Source organism: Hyla sarda, chromosome 1, assembly GCF_029499605.1.
Source record: "Hyla sarda isolate aHylSar1 chromosome 1, aHylSar1.hap1, whole genome shotgun sequence".
NCBI lineage: Eukaryota > Metazoa > Chordata > Amphibia > Anura > Hylidae > Hyla > Hyla sarda.
This window is the reverse complement of record NC_079189.1, coordinates 261,469,231-261,491,165: the sequence shown is the minus strand read 5'-3', so window position 1 is coordinate 261,491,165 and position 21,935 is coordinate 261,469,231. Positions and strand designations below refer to the sequence as shown.

Genomic DNA, 21,935 nt, shown 5'->3' with positions numbered 1-21,935 from the left:
GTCTCCCATGCTGGTACTTACCGGGCCCTAAGCTGGGTAGCAGTCTGCAATCTGACGAGAGCAGGCGCGTTCAGCTTAGGATGGCCGTTAACAGCTTCACGCCCTTTATACTGTGCATTTAAGCATCAATAAATCCTTTTCCGAATCGGAGCGGAAGGCGGCAACAGATTAAAATGTCAACTGCACCCAGGATTCCCAGCCAGTCTCCCATGCTGGTACTTACCAGGCCCTAAGCTGGGTAGCAGTCTGCGATCTGACGAGAGCAGGCGCGTTCAGCTTATGATGGCCGTTGACAGCTTCACACTTTGCATACTGTGCATTTAAGCATCAATAAATCCTTTTCGGAGGGGCGTGGTCTGGACGCTGACTGAGATGGCTGCTTGAACAGAGCGCTCCTGCACAAGCATCCTTTATTAGCATTTAAATCTGCCACCAGCGACTAAAAGCTACCCTAAAGTGTGGGCGAACAGAATGGCAACATCGGGCAGAAAGCGGAACTCTAAAACGGGAAGATTTAAGCCCCTACAACACTTTTTCCCGGCCGGCATGCAACGGCAGAGGCCTGGAGAAGATGGCGCCGCGGCCCGCGCTCACCTACAGTCGCAGCTGCAGAGCCAGGCAGAGAGAGCGAGAGACTGCAGCTCTGGGAACACGCCGCAGACGAGCCCAGACGGCCCGAGACGCCAAAAGCTGAACCATCGGCTGTCCTTTGAGATCCCGGAGCACTGGAGCTCACCGGACGCCCAGGTGCCGTTGCGGGCTGGTGAGTTCTCTGTGGGGAAGGGAGGCGGCCATACTAGCGAACCCTGGGCGAATGGAGGGGAGGGAGTTCGTGAAGTTGAAATAGGGCTGAATCCTCCTGAATCTCCCCAAGTCAGCCCGCTGAAACAGCGCCCTAGACTGCAGTCTCCTGGGACCCATTCTGACCCACTACCTAGTGCGGACCTGAATACCTTGCCTGACCCTGATCTATTTAAGGCGTACCCTACCTCTAACACAGTGGTCTCTGATACAACGCTCAAGGAGATGCTCCTGATGTTTCGCACTTCTCTGCACAGAGACCTAACCCAGATTGTGCACCCTTTGAGATCATCTGTGCAGGTCCTGGAGCAAAAAATGAATTTCACAGAAAACAATATGGTGACATTTGCAGAAACGCATAACGTTCTGGCGGAGGCTCATGATACCCTGGAGGATAAAGTATCTGCATTACAAGCTAAACTCATAGACTCTGAGGACCGGAATCGCCGTAATAATGTTAAATTCCGCGGCATTCCAGAATCCGTGACGGGTCCCCAGATCCTGCCATTTGTCAAGGAACTGACTAGGAATTTATTACCAGATATGGAAGTTTATGAGTACAGCATTGACCGTGCACACAGGGTGCCTAAGCCGCGCTCGCTGCCTGATGATCTGCCAAGAGATGTACTGGCGAGATTTACATTCTTTCAAACTAAGGATAAATTGCTCCAGTATTCAAGGAAACACCCCTCGCTCCCAGTTCCGTACAGCAATATTCGGATGTATGCCGACTTGTCTGCAGCAACTTTACAGGCCCGGAGGGATCTTAGCCCTCTCACAGGACTGCTCCGAGACCTGACTGTCCCCTACAGGTGGGGGTTTCCTACTAAATTGTTGATTGTACGCCAAGGGAAGACTTATACCATTTCCTCTGTGGATGAGGGCATGGATATGCTTAAGTCATGGGGCCTTCTGGACGATGCACCTACAGGCGACCTACGTTCCGAAAATCAACCACTGAGAGCCGGCCCTCCTCCTCCTCCTGCTGATGATAGAGATCCTGATGGCTGAGTTCCTGATAAGCAAGTGATGCTATGCAGAATGACTTCTGTATTTGATTGATTGTCCTTTTTGTTCCACGTTTACCCCAGAGCTGGCATAGTTTGTTGTGATTCTTGCCGCCAAGTTGTCCACTACCTTTCTTATTTGGTTCTTCCTTTTTCCCTTTCTTATTATTTTGCTCAACTCAGATAGCTAAGTCCATATTGCTATTATCTCTGATTGCATTGCTGTTAGTTGTGACATCCCCGTCTGGTGTCTGTAGGCACCAGTCGGGTTTTTAATCTTGTGGGGAGGAAGTTTAGTTGTCCGTCTCCGAGGTCGACTACTGTTGACACTGTAACCTCAAAATGGGAATTGATGTAATTTCACTGAATGTGAATGGACTTAACAGTCCATACAAGAGGCAGTTTCTGTGGAAGGAGCTGGAGAGATGCAATGCGACCATTGCTTGCATTCAAGAAACGCACTTGTCCTCCACCAACACTCCCCAGCTTCGACACAGAAAGTACCCACATGTTATCCACTCCACTTACTCTTCCAAAAAGAGGGGTGTACTGATTGCAGTTAGAGATAGTGTTGCCTTCCAGATTACAAAGTGTATTATTGACCCGCATAGTAGATATGTCCTATTGGTATGCTATATTGACAATGTCGAGTACACAATTGTTAATCTGTATGCTCCAAATTCTAGACAAAATCGGTTCCTGAGGAAGGTGTTCAGACTCCTTGATCTTCACAAAAGAGGTGAGGTCGTAGTGTGTGGGGATTTCAATTCGATCTCTAATCCCACTGTGGACCTGTCGGATCAATCCTCCCATAGATCTTTCTCCCTTAATTCCCTACTGGGCGACCAGGACTTGTTTGATGTTTGGAGGCTGCAGCATGCCACAGAGAGGGATTATACATACTTCTCCCCCAGATTTCGCTCTTACTCACGTATTGATATGATACTAGTGAGCAGGTCTCTCCTTGATAAAACACTAGACACGTCCATAGGACAAATTACTTGGAGCGACCATGCCCCTGTAAATGTATCATTCTCAGAGCAGTCTCCAAAACATAGTGACTTCGTTTGGAGGGCGAACACACACATTATCTCACATTCAGAACACTCCAAGAAAATTGAGTCTGCCCTGTTAGACTATTTCTCCCTAAATGATTCTCCTACTACTGACAAAAACACGATATGGCTGGCCCATAAGCCAGTTATCAGAGGCACCTTCATACAGTTAGGTTCTATCCTCAAACGTCAGCGGACTACTCAAATTACGACAGCTATTGATCGCATTGCTACATTGGAGGCTATACATAAAGGAGTTCCCTCGCCACAAACTTTGACAGATTTGATGAACGAGCGTATGCATCTCCGTAGGCTTCTATTGTATCAATGTGAAAGGAGCTTTAAAAAGACTAGATTAAAGTACTATTCTCACGATAACAAACCGGGTTCTCTATTAGCAAAGAGGATTAAACCAGCTCACCTCAAGCAACGAATAGCTTGTATCAAACACCCGCTATCAGGTACACCTGTGGCCTCTCCTAGAGGTATAGCTAATGCCTTTAGAGATTATTATGAGAAGCTTTACAACTTGCACACGGACTTGAACACCCCGCAGCCGACCCAGGAGGCCATTGATGGCTTCTTGTCCACCATACGGCTCCCTCGAGTTGACAAACCCGTGCTCGACTGCCTCAATTCACCGATTACTCCTGCAGAAATTCTAAAAGCGATCAACTCGCTCCCAGTGAATAAGGCGCCAGGACCTGATGGGTTGCCTAACGAATACTACCGTAAATTTTGTGGGATTTTAGTCCCTTACCTGCTGAGGGTGTTTGGTGGGGCGATGGAGTCGGGCACTTTACCCAAAGAGATGTTATCGGCCCTTATCACAACCATCCCCAAGCCGGGTAAGAGTACTGAACAGACATCGAATTTCCGCCCTATTTCGCTGCTTAACAGTGATGTGAAAATTTATGCGAAAATACTAGCGGAACGTCTAAAACCAATTATTCCCCAACTGCTACATAGGGATCAAGTGGGGTTTACTAATGGCAGACAGGCCCCGGATAATACGAGAAAGGTGATCTCTCTTCTCCAACATTGCGAACATTACAAAGTCCCGTCTGTTTTCCTGACATTGGATGCCGAAAAGGCATTCGATAGGGTGAACTGGCGATATGCTTTCTCAGCGCTCCGTTCATACGGATTTTCGGGCTCCATTGTGACGGCGATTGCAGCATTGTACTCTAACCCGGCGGCGCAGGTTTTCACCAATGGAGCCCTATCTAACCAGTTCACCCTGTCGAATGGGACCAGACAAGGTTGTCCATTTTCCCCTTTGCTGTTCACACTATCCATTGAACCACTGGCCCAGGCCATTAGAGAGAATCCCAATGTCAAAGGTATACGGATAGGACCGACTGAACATAAACTGGCGCTCTTTGCCGACGATGTGATGCTGACCTTGACGGACGCAGAGGACTCCTTACCTCACCTATTCTCGACCATAGAGACATTTAGCGCACTCTCCTACTATAAACTGAATACATCCAAATCCCAGATTATGCCAGTAGCCTTAAATCCCCGCCTTATCTCCTCCCTACGTAAAAAGTTTCCGTTAGATTGGCAACCTTCCGCATTATCCTACTTAGGTATCCGCCTTACCCACCCTACAACTAAACTGTTCCATAACAATTTCTTGCCACTTGCCCAATCCCTGTATAGCTCCATGCAAGACTATGCCAAATCTATACCTTCATGGTTTGGGCGACTGGCAACGTTTAAAATGATGCTGCTTCCAAAACTGTTGTACTTGTTTAGAACTATCCCGATTATTCTTCCTAAAAAGTATCTCTCTGCCCTTGACAAACACCTCTCACGATTTATCTGGCAAAACAGAAGACCTCGCATTGCTAGACGCATAATGACCTTACATAGGAGAGGGGGGGGCCTCGGCTTACCGCACTTGGAGGACTACCTAATGGCATGCCATTTGGACCACATTACCAATTGGTGGTCTAACAATACTGAAAAATTATGGGTGGAGGTGGAGTCCTACTCCTCCCTTCCTATCTCTCTGAGATCCCGCATGTTATTACAATTGAGGGGTCGACAGCCCCCCAAGTCGCACCTCCTGTCTGTATCTTCATCTGATGCAGCGTGGAGGTATGCTCTGCGTCAAAAGTTATTTTGCATTCCCTGCCCTCTTAAGACCTTCTCACTTGACTACCTAGAATACCTGATCCCGGACCTGCAGATTCGTCATTGGGAAACATATGGCATTAACAATGCCCAAGATCTACTGTCCCCAGAGGGAGATGTTCATTTTCCCACCTTACACGCTACTTTTCACGTTCCCCATAGGGAATTCTATAAAAGCTTACAAATGCGTAGTCTGCTGACCAGAGACTTCTCTTCCCAACACCAGATCCCGAGAGACATACTCACTTATCTAAATAGTGACTCGAAAAAGGGTATTACCTTCTTTTATAATGTTCTCCATGATAAATGTGCCTTATCCAAACATCATTACATGACAAAGTGGGAATCTGATCTGGGGAAGGATTTTACGCTAGAGCAGTGGTCCACTGCGCTGAACTATTCACGTACACTGTTCAGATCTACGAACCACCAGGAAGCTGTATCAAAAACGATTTATAAATGGTATTACACACCCTCCAGACTTCATCTCATTGACAATACTGTTTCTAACTTGTGTTGGCGTGGTTGTGGTGGGGTTGGCTCACTCCTTCACACTTTATGGGAATGCCCTCGCCTCAAGGATTTATGGAAGGGGATTGAAATGCTATCCACCAAAATGCTGCAGTCTCCGAACACCCTTGCCCCGGAGGAGGTCCTTCTCCTCATGAACTTTGATACGGTCCCTTGTGAGGTGCGGTATCCTCTTGCCCACTTATATATGGCTGCCAAATTACATATAGTCAGAAACTGGAAATCGGAAAAAATTCCCTCCCTCAGTGAAGTAGTCAACCTCTTGAACCTCATCTGTAACTATGAAAAGGCTTTCTCCTTAGCTACATATACGCATGACAAATTTCTGACTCGATGGAAATCTTGGATGTCAACTCCCCATTATACGTAGTGTTCTCACCTGGGCAGATGACAACTTAGGTCTGAACTTCTGTACTCTTATTATGTTCTATTACTTAGTTCTTGATCTATTTGGAACCGTGAGTGATGTGCTACACGATCTGGTAAAGTAGCTCACACCTTTATTATTATTATTATTGTTATTTTATTTTCTGTTCTAACCACAATTTGCTATATTCTCACAGATGTTAGCATGGTTTCCTCAGAAGTGGGAATCTTAAGATGTAATGTTGTGCTACTCATTCTTTATAATATGATTGAATTCCTGTCTAATTCTGTGACGTTTGATAACAAGTGAAAAACCAATAAAAAACTTTGAATTAAAAAAAAAAAATAAATAAATCCTTTTCGGAATCGGAACGGAAGGCGGCAACAGAGCAAAATGTCAACGGCAGCCGGGATTCCCAGCCAGTGTCCCATGCCGATACTTACCGGGCCGAAAGATCTGTACCAGTCTACGATCTGACGAGAGCAGGCGCGTTAAGCTTAGGATGGCCGTCGACAGCTTCACACCTTGTATACAGTGGATTTAAGCATCAATAAATTCTTTTCGGAATCGGAGCGGAAGGCAGCAATAGAGCAAAATGTCAACGGCACCTGGGATTCCCAGCCAGTCTCCCATGCCAGTACTTACCGGGCCCTAAGCTGGGAAGCAGTCTACGATCTGACGAGAGCAGGCGCGTTCAGCTTAGGATGGCCATTGACAGCTTCATGCTTTTTATACTGTGTATTTAAGCATCAATAAATCCTTTTCGGAATTGGAGAGGAAGGCGGCAACAGAGCAAAATGTCAATAGCACCTTGGATTGCCAGCCAGTCTCCCATGCCTGTACTTGCCGGGCAGCAGTCTGCAATCTGATAAGAACAGGCACATTCAGCTTAGGATAGCCGTAGACGGCTTCACACCCTGTATACTGTGGATTTAAGCATCAATAAATCCTTTTCGGAATCGAAGCGGAAGGCGGCTACAGAGCAAAATGTCAACAACACCTGGGATTCCCAGCCAGTCTCCCATGCTGGTACTTACCGGGCCCTAAGCTGGGTAGCAGTCTGCGATCTGACGAGAGCAGGCGCATTCAGCTTAGGATGGCCGTTGACAGCTTCTCACCCTTTATACTGTGCATTTAAGCATCAATAAATCCTTTTCGGAATCGGAACGGAAGGCGGCAACAGAGCAAAATGTCAACGGCAGATCTGTACCAGTCTGCGATCTGACGAGAGCAGGCGCGTTAAGCTTAGGATGGCCGTCGACAGCTTCACACCTTGTATACTGTGGATTTAAGCATCAATAAATTATTTTCGGAATCGGAGCGGAAGGCAGCAATAGAGCAAAATGTCAATGGCGCCCGGGATTCCCAGCCAGTCTCCTATGCCAGTACTTACCGGGCCCTAAGCTGGGTCCGATCTGATGAGAGCAGGCGCGTTCAGCTTAGGATGGCCGTTGACAGCTTCATGCTTTTTATACTGTGCATTTAAGCATCAATAAATCCTTTTCGGAATCGGAGAGGAAGGCGGCAACAGAGCAAAATGTCAATAGCACCTTGAATTGCCAGCCAGTCTCCCATGCCCGTACTTGCTGGGCAGCAGTCTGCGATCTGACAAGAACAGGCACATTCAGCTTAGGATAGCCGTAGACTGCTTCACACCCTGTATACTGTGGATTTAAGCATCAATAAATCCTTTTCGGAATCGAAGCGGAAGGCGGCTACAGAGCAAAATGTCAACAACACCTGGGATTCCCAGCCAGTCTCCCATGCTGGTACTTACCGGGCCCTAAGCTGGGTAGCAGTCTGCGATCTGACGAGAGCAGGCGCGTTCAGCTTAGGATGGCCGTTGACAGCTTCACACTTTGTATACTGTGGATTTGAGCATCAATAAATAATTTTCGGAATCGGAGCAGAAACAGAGCAAAATGTCAACTGCACCCGGGATTCCCAGCCAGTCTCCCATGCTGGTACTTACCAGGCCCGAAGCTGGGTAGCAGTCTGCGATCTGACGAGAACAGGCGCATTCAGCTTAGGATGGCCGTAGACATCTTCACACCCTGTATACTGTGGATTTAAGCATCAATAAATCCTTTTCGGAATCGGAGCGTAAGGCGGCAACAGAGCAAAATGTCAAAGACACCTGGGATTCCAAGCCAGTCTCCCATGCTGGTACTTACCGGGCCCTAAGCTGGGTAGCAGTCTGCGATCTGACGAGAGCAGGCGCGTTCAGCTTAGGATGGCCGTCAACAGCTTCACACCTTGTCTACTGTGGATTTAAGCATCAATAAATTCTTTTCGGAATCGGAGCGGAAGGCAGCAATAGAGCAAAATGTCAACGGCGCCCGGGATTCCCAGCCAGTCTCCTATGCCAGTACTTACCGGGCCCTAAGCTGGGTCCGATCTGACGAGAGCAGGCGCGTTCAGCTTAGGATGGCCGTTGACAGCTTCATGCTTTTTATACTGTGCATTTAAGCATCAATAAATCCTTTTCCGAATCGGAGCGGAAGGCGGCAACAGAGCAAAATGTCAACTGCACCCTGGATTCCCAGCCAGTCTCCCATGCCAGTACTTACCGGGCCCTAAGCTGGGTAGCCGTCTGCGATCTGACAAGAGCAGGCATGTTCAGCTTAGGATGGCCATTGACAGCTTCATGCTTTTTATACTGTGCATTTAAGCATCAATAAATCCTTTTCGGAATCGGAGCGGAAGGCGGCTACAGAGCAAAATGTCAACAACACCTGGGATTCCCAGCCAGTCTCCCATGCTGGTACTTACCGGGCCCTTAGCTGGGTAGCAGTCTGCAATCTGACGAGAGCATGCGCGTTCAGCTGAGGATGGCCGTTGACATCTTCATGCCTTGTTTATTGCGGATTTAAGCATCAATAAATATTTTTATTAATCGGAGAGGAAGGCGGCAACAGAGCAAAATGTCAATGGCACCTTGGATTGCCAGCCAGTCTCCCATGCCGGTAACTGCCGGGCAGCAGTCTGCGATCTGAGGAGAGCAGGCACGTTCAGGCTTAGGATGGCCGTTGACAGCTTCACACCCTGTATATTGTGGATTTAAGCATCAATAAATCCTTTTCCGAATCGGAGCGGAAGGTGGCAACAGATTAAAATGTCAACTGCACCCGGGATTCCCAGCCAGTCTCCCATGCTGGTACTTACCGGGCCCTAAGCTGGGTAGCAGTCTGCGATCTGACGAGAGCAGGTGCGTTCAGCTTAGGATGGCCGTTGACAGCTTCACACTTTGTATACTGTGCATTTAAGCATCAATAAATCCTTTTCGGAATCGGAACGGAAGGCGGCAACAGAGCAAAATGTCAACGGCAGCCGGGATTCCCAGCCAGTGTCTCATGCCGGTACTTACCGGGCCCTAAGATCTGTACCAGTCTGCGATCTGACGAGAGCAGGCGCGTTAAGCTTAGGATGGCCGTTGACAGCTTCACACTTTGTATACTGTGGATTTAAGCATCAATAAATAATTTTCGGAATCGGAGCAGAAACAGAGCAAAATGTCGACGCAGCCTGGATTCCCAGCCAGTCTCCCATGCTGGTACTTACCAGGCCCGAAGCTGGGTAGCAGTCTGCGATCTGACGAGAGCAGGCACGTTCAGCTTAGGATGGCCGTTGACATCTTCACGCCTTGTATATTGTGGATTTAAGCATCAATAAATCCTTTTCCGAATCGGAGCGGAAGGCGGCAACAGAATAAAATGTCAACTGCACCCGGGATTCCCAGCCAGTGTCCCATGCCGGTACTTACCGGGCCCTAAGATCTGTACCAGTCTGCGATCTGACGAGAGCAGGCGCGTTAAGCTTAGGATGGCCGTCGACAGCTTCACACCTTGTATACTGTGGATTTAAGCATCAATAAATTATTTTCGGAATCGGAGCGGAAGACAGCAATAGAGCAAAATGTCAACGGCAACCGGGATTCCCAGCCAGTCTCCCATGCAAGTACTTACCGGGCCCTAAGCTGGGTAGCAGTCTGCGATCTGACGAGAGCAGGCGCGTTCAGCTTAGGATGGCCATTGACAGCTTCATGATTTTTATACTGTGCATTTAAGCATCAATAAATCCTTTTCGGAATCGGAACGGAAGGCGGCAACAGAGCAAAATGTCAACTGCACCCGGGATTCCCAGCCAGTCTCCCATGCCGGTACTTACTGGGCCCTAAGCTGGGTAGCGGCCTGCGATCTGACGAAAGCAGGCGCGTTCAGCTTAGGATGGCCGTTGACATCTTCACACCTTGTATATTGTGGATTTAAGCATCAATAAATATTTTTATTAATCGGAGAGGAAGGCGGCAACAGAGCAAAATGTCAATGGCACCTTGGATTGCCAGCCAGTTTCCCATGCCGGTAACTGCCGGGCAGCAGTCTGCGATCTGAGGAGAGCAGGCACGTTCAGGCTTAGGATGGCCGTTGACAGCTTCACACCCTGTATATTGTGGATTTAAGCATCAATAAATCCTTTTCCGAATCGGAGCGGAAGGCGGCAACAGAATAAAATGTCAACTGCACCCGGGATTCCCAGCCAGTGTCCCATGCCGGTACTTACCGGGCCCTAAGATCTGTACCAGTCTGCGATCTGACGAGAGCAGGCGCGTTAAGCTTAGGATGGCCGTCGACAGCTTCACACCTTGTATACTGTGGATTTAAGCATCAATAAATTATTTTAGGAATCGGAGCGGAAGGCAGCAATAGAGCAAAATGTCAACGGCAACCGGGATTCCCAGCCAGTCTCCCATGCAAGTACTTACCGGGCCCTAAGGTGGGTAGCAGTCTGCGATCTGACGAGAGCAGGCGCGTTCAGCTTAGGATGGCCATTGACAGCTTCATGATTTTTATACTGTGCATTTAAGCATCAATAAATCCTTTTCGGAATCGGAACGGAAGGCGGCAACAGAGCAAAATGTCAACTGCACCCGGGATTCCCAGCCAGTCTCCCATGCCGGTACTTACTGGGCCCTAAGCTGGGTAGCAGTCTGCGATCTGACGAGAGCAGGCGCGTTCAGCTTAGGATGGCCGTTGACATCTTCACACCTTGTATATTGTGGATTTAAGCATCAATAAATATTTTTATTAATCGGAGAGGAAGGCGGCAACAGAGCAAAATGTCAATGGCACCTTGTATTGCCAGCCAGTCTCCCATGCCGGTAACTGCCGGGCAGCAGTCTGTGATCTGAGGAGAGCAGACACGTTCAGGCTTAGGATGGCCGTTGACAGCTTCACACCCTGTACATTGTGGATTTAAGCATCAATAAATCCTTTTCCGAATCGGAGCGGAATGCGGCAACAGATTAAAATGTCAACTGCACCCGGGATTCCCAGCCAGTCTCCCATGCAGGTACTTACCAGGCCCTAAGCTGGGTAGCAGTCTGCGATCTGACGAGAGCAGGCGCGTTCAGCTTAGGATGGCCGTTGACAGCTTCACACCTTGTATACTGTGAATTTAAGCATCAATAAATTATTTTCGGAATCGGAGCGGAAGGCAGCAATAGAGCAAAATGTCAATGGCACCCGGGATTCCCAGCCAGTCTCCTATGCCAGTACTTACCGGGCCCTAAGCTGGGTAGCAGTCTGCGATTTAACGAGAGCAGGCGCGTTCAGCTTAGGATGGCCATTGACAGCTTCATGCTTTTTATACTGTGCATTTAAGCATCAATAAATCCTTTTCGGAATCGGAGAGGAAGGCGGCAACAGAGCAAAATGTCAATAGCACCTTGGATTGCCAGCCAGTCTCCCATGCTCGTACTTGCCGGGCAGCAGTCTGCGATCTGACAAGAACAGGCACATTCAGCTTAGGATAGCCGTAGACGGCTTCACACCCTGTATACTGTGGATTTAAGCATCAATAAATCCTTTTCGGAATCGGAGCGGAAGGCGGCTACAGAGCAAAATGTCAACAACACCTGGGATTCCCAGCCAGTCTCCCATGCTGGTACTTACCGGGCCCTAAGCTGGGTAGCAGTCTGCGATCTGACGAGAGCAGGCGCGTTCAGCTTAGGATGGCCGTTGACAGCTTCATGCCCTTTATACTGTGCATTTAAGCATCAATAAATCCTTTTCAGAATCGGAGCGGAAGGCGGCAACAGAGCAAAATGTCAACGGCAGCCGGGATTCCCAGCCAGTGTCCCATGCCGGTACTTACCGGGCCCTAAGATCTGTACCAGTCTGCGATCTGACGAGAGCAGGCGCGTTAAGCTTAGGATGGCCGTCGACAGCTTCACACCTTGTATACTGTGGATTTAAGCATCAATAAATTATTTTCGGAATCGGAGCGGAAGGCAGCAATAGAGCAAAATGTCAACGACAACCGTGATTCCCAGCCAGTCTCCCATGCCAGTACTTACCGGGCCCTAAGCTGGGTAACAGTCTGCGATCTGACGAGAGCAGGCGCGTTCAGCTTAGAATGGCCATTGACAGCTTCATGATTTTTATACTGTGCATTTAAGCATCAATAAATCCTTTTCGGAATCGGAACGGAAGGCGACAACAGAGCAAAATGTCAACTACACCCGGGATTCCCAGCCAGTCTCCCATGCCGGTACTTACTGGGCCCTAAGCTGGGTAGCAGTCTGCGATCTGACGAGAGCAGGCGCATTCAGCTTAGGATGGCCGTTGACATCTTCACGCGTTGTATATTGTGGATTTAAGCATCAATAAATATTTTTATTAATCGGAGAGGAAGGCGGCAACAGAGCAAAATGTCAATGGCACCTTGGATTGCCAGCCAGTCTCCCACGCCGGTATCTGCCGGGCAGCAGTCTGCGATCTGAGGAGAGCAGACACGTTCAGCTTAGGATGGCCGTTGACAGCTTCACACCCTGTATATTGTGGATTTAAGCATCAATAAATCCTTTTCCGAATCGGAGCGGAAGGCGGCAACAGATTAAAATGTCAACTGCACCCGGGATTCCCAGCCAGTCTCCCATGCTGGTACTTACCAGGCCCTAAGCTGGGTAGCAGTCTGCGATCTGACGAGAGCAGGCGCGTTCAGCTTAGGATGGCCGTTGACAGCTTCACACTTTGTATACTGTGGATTTAAGCATCAATAAATAATTTTCGGAATCGGAGCAGAAACAGAGCAAAATGTCAACTGCACCCGGGATTCCCAGCCAGTCTCCCATGCTGGTACTTACCAGGCCCGAAGCTGGGTAGCAATCTGCGATCTGACGAGAACAGGCGCATTCAGCTTAGGATGGCCGAAGACATGTTCACACCCTGTATACTGTGGATTTAAGCATCAATAAATCATTTTCGGAATCGGAGCGTAAGGCAGCAATAGAGCAAAATGACAACGACACCTGGGATTCCCAGCCAGTCTCCCATGCTGGTACTTACTGGGCCCTAAGCTGGGTAGCAGTCTGCGATCTGACGAGAGCAGGCACGTTCAGCTTAGGATGGCCGTTGACAGCTTCACACTTTGTATACTGTGGATTTAAGCATCAATAAATAATTTTCGGAATCGGAGCAGAAACAGAGCAAAATGTCAACTGCACCCAGGATTCCCAGCCAGTCTCCCATGCTAGTACTTACCAGGCCCGAAGCTGGGTAGCAGTCTGCGATCTGACGAGAACAGACACATTCAGCTTAGGATGGCCGTAGACATCTTCACACCCTGTATACTGTGGATTTAAGCATCAATAAAACCTTTACGGAATCGGAGCGGAAGGCGGCAACAGAGCAAAATGTCAACGACACCTGCGATTCCCAGTCACTCTCCCATGCTGGTACTTACCGGGCCCTACGCTGGGTAGCAGTCTGCGATCTGATGAGAGCAGGCGCGTTCAGCTTAGGTTGGCCGTTGACATCTTCTCGTCCTTTATACTGTGCATTTAAGCATCAATAAATCCTTTTCGGAATCGGAACGGAAGGCGGCAACAGAGCAAAATGTCAACGGCAGCCGGGATTCCCAGCCAGTGTCCCATGCCGGTACTTACCGGGCCCTAAGATCTGTACCAGTCTGCGATCTAACGAGAGCAGGCGCGTTAAGCTTAGGATGTCCGTCGACAGCTTCACACCTTGTATACTGTGGATTTAAGCATCAATAAATTATTTTCGGAATCGGAGCGGAAGGCAGCAATAGAGCAAAATGTCAACGGCACCCGGGATTCCCAGCCAGTCTCCCATGCCAGTACTTACTGGGCCCTAAGCTGGGTAGCAGTCTGCGATCTGACGAGAGCAGCTGCGTTCAGCTTAGGATGGCGGTTGACATCTTCACGCCTTGTATACTGTAGATTTAAGCATCAATAAAAAAAAATTTTAATCGGAGAGGAAGGCGGCAACAGATCAAAATGTCAATAGCACCTTGGATTGCCAGCCAGTCTCCCATGCCCGTACTTGCCGGGCAGCAGTCTGCGATCTGACAAGAACAGGCGCATTCAGCTTAGGATAGCCGTAGACGGCTTCACACCCTGTATATTGTGGATTTAAGCATCAATAAATCCATTTCCGAATCGGAGCAAAATGTCTACAGAGCTACAGAGCAAAATGTCAACAACACCTGAGATTCACAGCCAGTCTCCCATGCTGGTACTTACCAAGCCCTAAGCTGGGTAGCAGTCTGCGATCTGACGAGAGCAGGCACGTTCAGCTTAGGATGGCCGTTGACAGCTTCACACCTTGTATACTGTGGATTTAAGCATCAATAAATCCTTTTCGGAATCGGAACGGAAGGCGGCAACAGAGCAAAATGTCAACGGCAGCCGGGATTCCCAGCCAGTGTCCCATGCCGGTACTTACCGGGCCCTAAGATCTGTACCAGTCTGCGATCTGACGAGAGCAGGCGCGTTAAGCTTAGGATGGCCGTCGACAGCTTCACACCTTGTATACTGTGGATTTAAGCATCAATAAATTCTTTTCGGAATCGGAGCGGAAGGCAGCAATAGAGCAAAATGTCAACGGCACCTGGGATTCCCAGCCAGTCTCCCATGCAAGTACTTACCGGGTCCTAAGCTGGGTAGCAGTTTGCAATCTGACGAGAGCAGGCGCGTTCAGCTTAGGTTGGCCATGGACAGCTTCATGCTTTTTATACTGCGCATTTAAGCATCAATAAATCCTTTTCGGAATCGGAACGGAAGGCGGCAACAGAGCAAAATGTCAACGGCAGCCGGAATTCCCAGCCAGTGTCCCATGCCGGTACTTACCGGGCCCTAAGATCTGTACCAGTCTGCGATCTGACGAGAGCAGGCGCGTTAAGCTTAGGATGGCCGTCGACAGCTTCACACCTTGTATACTGTGGATTTAAGCATCAATAAATTCTTTTCGGAATCGGAGCGGAAGGCAGCAATAGAGCAAAATGTCAACGGCACCTGGGATTCCCAGCCAGTCTCCCATGCAAGTACTTACCGGGTCCTAAGCTGGGTAGCAGTTTGCGATCTGACGAGAGCAGGCGCGTTCAGCTTAGGTAGGCCATTGACAGCTTCATGCTTTTTATACTGCGCATTTAAGCATCAATAAATCCTTTTCGGAATCGGAACGGAAGGCTTCAACAGAGCAAAATGTCAACTGCACCCGGGATTCCCAGCCAGTCTCCCATGCCGGTACTTACTGGGCCCTAATCTGGGTAGCAGTCTGCGATCTGACGAGAGCAGGCACGTTCAGCTTAGGATGGCTGTTGACATCTACACGCCTTGTATATTGTGGATTTAAGCATCAATAAATATTTTTTTTAATCGGAGAGGAAGGCGGCAACAGAGCAAAATGTCAATGGCACCTTGGATTGCCAGCCAGTCTCCCATGCCGGTATCTGCCGGGCAGCAGTCTGCGATCTGAGGAGAGCAGGCACGTTCAGGCTTAGGATGGCCGTTGACAGCTTCACACCCTGTATATTGTGGATTTAAGCATCAATAAATCCTTTTCCGAATCGGAGCGGAAGGTGGCAACAGATTAAAATGTCAACTGCACCCGGGATTCCCAGCCAGTCTCCCATGCTGGTACTTACCGGGCCCTAAGCTGGGTAGCAGTCTGCGATCTGACGAGAGCAGGCACGTTCAGCTTAGGATGGCCGTTGACAGCTTCACACTTTGTATACTGTGGATTTAAGCATCAATAAATAATTTTTATTAATCGGAGAGGAAGGCGGCAACAGAGCAAAATGTCAATGGCACCTTGTATTGCCAGCCAGTCTCCCATGCCGGTAACTGCCGGGCAGCAGTCTGTGATCTGAGGAGAGCAGACACGTTCAGGCTTAGGATGGCCGTTGACAGCTTCACACCCTGTACATTGTGGATTTAAGCATCAATAAATCCTTTTCCGAATCGGAGCGGAATGCGGCAACAGATTAAAATGTCAACTGCACCCGGGATTCCCAGCCAGTCTCCCATGCAGGTACTTACCAGGCCCTAAGCTGGGTAGCAGTCTGCGATCTGACGAGAGCAGGCGCGTTCAGCTTAGGATGGCCGTTGACAGCTTCACACCTTGTATACTGTGAATTTAAGCATCAATAAATTATTTTCGGAATCGGAGCGGAAGGCAGCAATAGAGCAAAATGTCAACGGCACCCGGGATTCCCAGCCAGTCTCCTATGCCAGTACTTACCGGGCCCTAAGCTGGGTAGCAGTCTGCGATTTGACGAGAGCAGGCGCGTTCAGCTTAGGATGGCCATTGACAGCTTCATGCTTTTTATACTGTGCATTTAAGCATCAATAAATCCTTTTCGGAATCGGAGAGGAAGGCGGCAACAGAGCAAAATGTCAATAGCACCTTGGATTGCCAGCCAGTCTCCCATGCTCGTACTTGCCGGGCAGCAGTCTGCGATCTGACAAGAACAGGCACATTCAGCTTAGGATAGCCGTAGACGGCTTCACACCCTGTATACTGTGGATTTAAGCATCAATAAATCCTTTTCGGAATCGGAGCGGAAGGCGGCTACAGAGCAAAATGTCAACAACACCTGAGATTCCCAGCCAGTCTCCCATGCTGGTACTTATCGGGCCCTAAGCTGGGTAGCAGTCTGCGATCTGACGAGAGCAGGCGCGTTCAGCTTAGGATGGCCGTTGACAGCTTCATGCCCTTTATACTGTGCATTTAAGCATCAATAAATCCTTTTCAGAATCGGAGCGGAAGGCGGCAACAGAGCAAAATGTCAACGGCAGCCGGGATTCCCAGCCAGTGTCCCATGCCGGTACTTACCGGGCCCTAAGATCTGTACCAGTCTGCGATCTGACGAGAGCAGGCGCGTTAAGCTTAGGATGGCCGTCGACAGCTTCACACCTTGTATACTGTGGATTTAAGCATCAATAAATTATTTTCGGAATCGGAGCGGAAGGCAGCAATAGAGCAAAATGTCAACGACAACCGTGATTCCCAGCCAGTCTCCCATGCCAGTACTTACCGGGCCCTAAGCTGGGTAACAGTCTGCGATCTGACGAGAGCAGGCGCGTTCAGCTTAGAATGGCCATTGACAGCTTCATGATTTTTATACTGTGCATTTAAGCATCAATAAATCCTTTTCGGAATCGGAACGGAAGGCGACAACAGAGCAAAATGTCAACTACACCCGGGATTCCCAGCCAGTCTCCCATGCCGGTACTTACTGGGCCCTAAGCTGGGTAGCAGTCTGCGATCTGACGAGAGCAGGCGCATTCAGCTTAGGATGGCCGTTGACATCTTCACGCGTTGTATATTGTGGATTTAAGCATCAATAAATATTTTTATTAATCGGAGAGGAAGGCGGCAACAGAGCAAAATGTCAATGGCACCTTGGATTGCCAGCCAGTCTCCCACGCCGGTATCTGCCGGGCAGCAGTCTGCGATCTGAGGAGAGCAGACACGTTCAGCTTAGGATGGCCGTTGACAGCTTCACACCCTGTATATTGTGGATTTAAGCATCAATAAATCCTTTTCCGAATCGGAGCGGAAGGCGGCAACAGATTAAAATGTCAACTGCACCCGGGATTCCCAGCCAGTCTCCCATGCTGGTACTTACCAGGCCCTAAGCTGGGTAGCAGTCTGCGATCTGACGAGAGCAGGCGCGTTCAGCTTAGGATGGCCGTTGACAGCTTCACATTTTGTATACTGTGGCTTTAAGCATCAATAAATAATTTTCGGAATCGGAGCAGAAACAGAGCAAAATGTCAACTGCACCCAGGATTCCCAGCCAGTCTCCCATGCTAGTACTTACCAGGCCCGAAGCTGGGTAGCAGTCTGCGATCTGACGAGAACAGACACATTCAGCTTAGGATGGCCGTAGACATCTTCACACCCTGTATACTGTGGATTTAAGCATCAATAAAACCTTTACGGAATCGGAGCGGAAGGCGGCAACAGAGCAAAATGTCAACGACACCTGCGATTCCCAGTCACTCTCCCATGCTGGTACTTACCGGGCCCTACGCTGGGTAGCAGTCTGCGATCTGATGAGAGCAGGCGCGTTCAGCTTAGGTTGGCCGTTGACATCTTCTCGTCCTTTATACTGTGCATTTAAGCATCAATAAATCCTTTTCGGAATCGGAACGGAAGGCGGCAACAGAGCAAAATGTCAACGGCAGCCGGAATTCCCAGCCAGTGTCCCATGCCGGTACTTACCGGGCCCTAAGATCTGTACCAGTCTGCGATCTAACGAGAGCAGGCGCGTTAAGCTTAGGATGTCCGTCGACAGCTTCACACCTTGTATACTGTGGATTTAAGCATCAATAAATTATTTTCGGAATCGGAGCGGAAGGCAGCAATAGAGCAAAATGTCAACGGCACCCGGGATTCCCAGCCAGTCTCCCATGCCAGTACTTACCGGGCCCTAAGCTGGGTAGCAGTCTGCGATCTGACGAGAGCAGGCGCGTTCAGCTTAGGATGGCGGTTGACATCTTCACGCCTTGTATACTGTAGATTTAAGCATCAATAAAAAAAAATTTTAATCGGAGAGGAAGGCGGCAACAGATCAAAATGTCAATAGCACCTTGGATTGCCAGCCAGTCTCCCACGCCCGTACTTGCCGGGCAGCAGTCTGCGATCTGACAAGAACAGGCGCATTCAGCTTAGGATAGCCGTAGACGGCTTCACACCCTGTATATTGTGGATTTAAGCATCAATAAATCCATTTCCGAATCGGAGCAAAATGTCTACAGAGCTACAGAGCAAAAAGTCAACAACACCTGAGATTCACAGCCAGTCTCCCATGCTGGTACTTACCAAGCCCTAAGCTGGGTAGCAGTCTGCAATCTGACGAGAGCAGGCGCGTTCAGCTTAGGATGGCCGTTGACAGCTTCACACCTTGTATACTGTGGATTTAAGCATCAATAAATCCTTTTCGGAATCGGAACGGAAGGCGGCAACAGAGCAAAATGTCAACGGCAGCCGGGATTCCCAGCCAGTGTCCCATGCCGGTACTTACCGGGCCCTAAGATCTGTACCAGTCTGCGATCTGACGAGAGCAGGCGCGTTAAGCTTAGGATGGCCGTCGACAGCTTCACACCTTGTATACTGTGGATTTAAGCATCAATAAATTCTTTTCGGAATCGGAGCGGAAGGCAGCAATAGAGCAAAATGTCAACGGCACCTGGGATTCCCAGCCAGTCTCCCATGCAAGTACTTACCGGGTCCTAAGCTGGGTAGCAGTTTGCAATCTGACGAGAGCAGGCGCGTTCAGCTTAGGTTGGCCATTGACAGCTTCATGCTTTTTATACTGCGCATTTAAGCATCAATAAATCCTTTTCGGAATCGGAACGGAAGGCGGCAACAGAGCAAAATGTCAACGGCAGCCGGGATTCCCAGCCAGTGTCCCATGCCGGTACTTACCGGGCCCTAAGATCTGTACCAGTCTGCGATCTGACGAGAGCAGGCGCGTTAAGCTTAGGATGGCCGTCGACAGCTTCACACCTTGTATACTGTGGATTTAAGCATCAATAAATTCTTTTCGGAATCGGAGCGGAAGGCAGCAATAGAGCAAAATGTCAACGGCACCTGGGATTCCCAGCCAGTCTCCCATGCAAGTACTTACCGGGTCCTAAGCTGGGTAGCAGTTTGCGATCTGACGAGAGCAGGCGCGTTCAGCTTAGGTTGGCCATTGACAGCTTCATGCTTTTTATACTGCGCATTTAAGCATCAATAAATCCTTTTCGGAATCGGAACGGAAGGCTTCAACAGAGCAAAATGTCAACTGCACCCGGGATTCCCAGCCAGTCTCCCATGCCGGTACTTACTGGGCCCTAAGCTGGGTAGCAGTCTGCGATCTGACGAGAGCAGGCACGTTCAGCTTAGGATGGCTGTTGACATCTACACGCCTTGTATATTGTGGATTTAAGCATCAATAAATATTTTTTTTAATCGGAGAGGAAGGCGGCAACAGAGCAAAATGTCAATGGCACCTTGGATTGCCAGCCAGTCTCCCATGCCGGTATCTGCCGGGCAGCAGTCTGCGATCTGAGGAGAGCAGGCACGTTCAGGCTTAGGATGGCCGTTGACAGCTTCACACCCTGTATATTGTGGATTTAAGCATCAATAAATCCTTTTCCGAATCGGAGCGGAAGGTGGCAACAGATTAAAATGTCAACTGCACCCGGGATTCCCAGCCAGTCTCCCATGCTGGTACTTACCGGGCCCTAAGCTGGGTAGCAGTCTGCGATCTGACGAGAGCAGGTGCGTTCAGCTTAGGATGGCCGTTGACAGCTTCACACTTTGTATACTGTGCATTTAAGCATCAATAAATCCTTTTCGGAATCGGAACGGAAGGCGGCAACAGAGCAAAATGTCAACGGCAGCCGGGATTCCCAGCCAGTGTCTCATGCCGGTACTTACCGGGCCCTAAGATCTGTACCAGTCTGCGATCTGACGAGAGCAGGCGCGTTAAGCTTAGGATGGCCGTTGACAGCTTCACACTTTGTATACTGTGGATTTAAGCATCAATAAATAATTTTCGGAATCGGAGCAGAAACAGAGCAAAATGTCGACGCAGCCTGGATTCCCAGCCAGTCTCCCATGCTGGTACTTACCAGGCCCGAAGCTGGGTAGCAGTCTGCGATCTGACGAGAGCAGGCACGTTCAGCTTAGGATGGCCGTTGACATCTTCACGCCTTGTATATTGTGGATTTAAGCATCAATAAATCCTTTTCCGAATCGGAGCGGAAGGCGGCAACAGAATAAAATGTCAACTGCACCCGGGATTCCCAGCCAGTGTCCCATGCCGGTACTTACCGGGCCCTAAGATCTGTACCAGTCTGCGATCTGACGAGAGCAGGCGCGTTAAGCTTAGGATGGCCGTCGACAGCTTCACACCTTGTATACTGTGGATTTAAGCATCAATAAATTATTTTCGGAATCGGAGCGGAAGACAGCAATAGAGCAAAATGTCAACGGCAACCGGGATTCCCAGCCAGTCTCCCATGCAAGTACTTACCGGGCCCTAAGCTGGGTAGCAGTCTGCGATCTGACGAGAGCAGGCGCGTTCAGCTTAGGATGGCCATTGACAGCTTCATGATTTTTATACTGTGCATTTAAGCATCAATAAATCCTTTTCGGAATCGGAACGGAAGGCGGCAACAGAGCAAAATGTCAACTGCACCCGGGATTCCCAGCCAGTCTCCCATGCCGGTACTTACTGGGCCCTAAGCTGGGTAGCGGCCTGCGATCTGACGAAAGCAGGCGCGTTCAGCTTAGGATGGCCGTTGACATCTTCACACCTTGTATATTGTGGATTTAAGCATCAATAAATATTTTTATTAATCGGAGAGGAAGGCGGCAACAGAGCAAAATGTCAATGGCACCTTGGATTGCCAGCCAGTTTCCCATGCCGGTAACTGCCGGGCAGCAGTCTGCGATCTGAGGAGAGCAGGCACGTTCAGGCTTAGGATGGCCGTTGACAGCTTCACACCCTGTATATTGTGGATTTAAGCATCAATAAATCCTTTTCCGAATCGGAGCGGAAGGCGGCAACAGAATAAAATGTCAACTGCACCCGGGATTCCCAGCCAGTGTCCCATGCCGGTACTTACCGGGCCCTAAGATCTGTACCAGTCTGCGATCTGACGAGAGCAGGCGCGTTAAGCTTAGGATGGCCGTCGACAGCTTCACACCTTGTATACTGTGGATTTAA

At 49.3% G+C, this 21,935-nt stretch overlaps 14 pseudogenes; all 14 read right to left on the bottom strand.

The window, feature by feature from the left end:
- Window positions 1-6,891: 6,891 nt before the first annotated feature.
- Window positions 6,892-7,011, bottom strand: LOC130317357 (5S ribosomal RNA; annotated as a pseudogene).
- A 620-nt stretch (window positions 7,012-7,631) lies between these two features.
- LOC130320675 (5S ribosomal RNA) lies at window positions 7,632-7,751 on the bottom strand (annotated as a pseudogene).
- A 1,268-nt stretch (window positions 7,752-9,019) lies between these two features.
- Window positions 9,020-9,139, bottom strand: LOC130329130 (5S ribosomal RNA; annotated as a pseudogene).
- A 680-nt stretch (window positions 9,140-9,819) lies between these two features.
- On the bottom strand, window positions 9,820-9,939 carry LOC130327394 (5S ribosomal RNA; annotated as a pseudogene).
- A 1,272-nt stretch (window positions 9,940-11,211) lies between these two features.
- Window positions 11,212-11,331, bottom strand: LOC130352566 (5S ribosomal RNA; annotated as a pseudogene).
- A 474-nt stretch (window positions 11,332-11,805) lies between these two features.
- LOC130320657 (5S ribosomal RNA) lies at window positions 11,806-11,925 on the bottom strand (annotated as a pseudogene).
- An 878-nt stretch (window positions 11,926-12,803) lies between these two features.
- Window positions 12,804-12,923, bottom strand: LOC130351579 (5S ribosomal RNA; annotated as a pseudogene).
- Window positions 12,924-16,196: 3,273 nt separating this feature from the next.
- Window positions 16,197-16,316, bottom strand: LOC130352565 (5S ribosomal RNA; annotated as a pseudogene).
- An 82-nt stretch (window positions 16,317-16,398) lies between these two features.
- LOC130352916 (5S ribosomal RNA) lies at window positions 16,399-16,518 on the bottom strand (annotated as a pseudogene).
- A 272-nt stretch (window positions 16,519-16,790) lies between these two features.
- Window positions 16,791-16,910, bottom strand: LOC130322496 (5S ribosomal RNA; annotated as a pseudogene).
- Window positions 16,911-17,788: 878 nt separating this feature from the next.
- LOC130351557 (5S ribosomal RNA) lies at window positions 17,789-17,908 on the bottom strand (annotated as a pseudogene).
- Window positions 17,909-18,589: 681 nt separating this feature from the next.
- Window positions 18,590-18,709, bottom strand: LOC130352422 (5S ribosomal RNA; annotated as a pseudogene).
- Window positions 18,710-20,390: 1,681 nt separating this feature from the next.
- Window positions 20,391-20,510, bottom strand: LOC130329119 (5S ribosomal RNA; annotated as a pseudogene).
- Window positions 20,511-21,190: 680 nt separating this feature from the next.
- LOC130327383 (5S ribosomal RNA) lies at window positions 21,191-21,310 on the bottom strand (annotated as a pseudogene).
- Window positions 21,311-21,935: the final 625 nt, after the last annotated feature.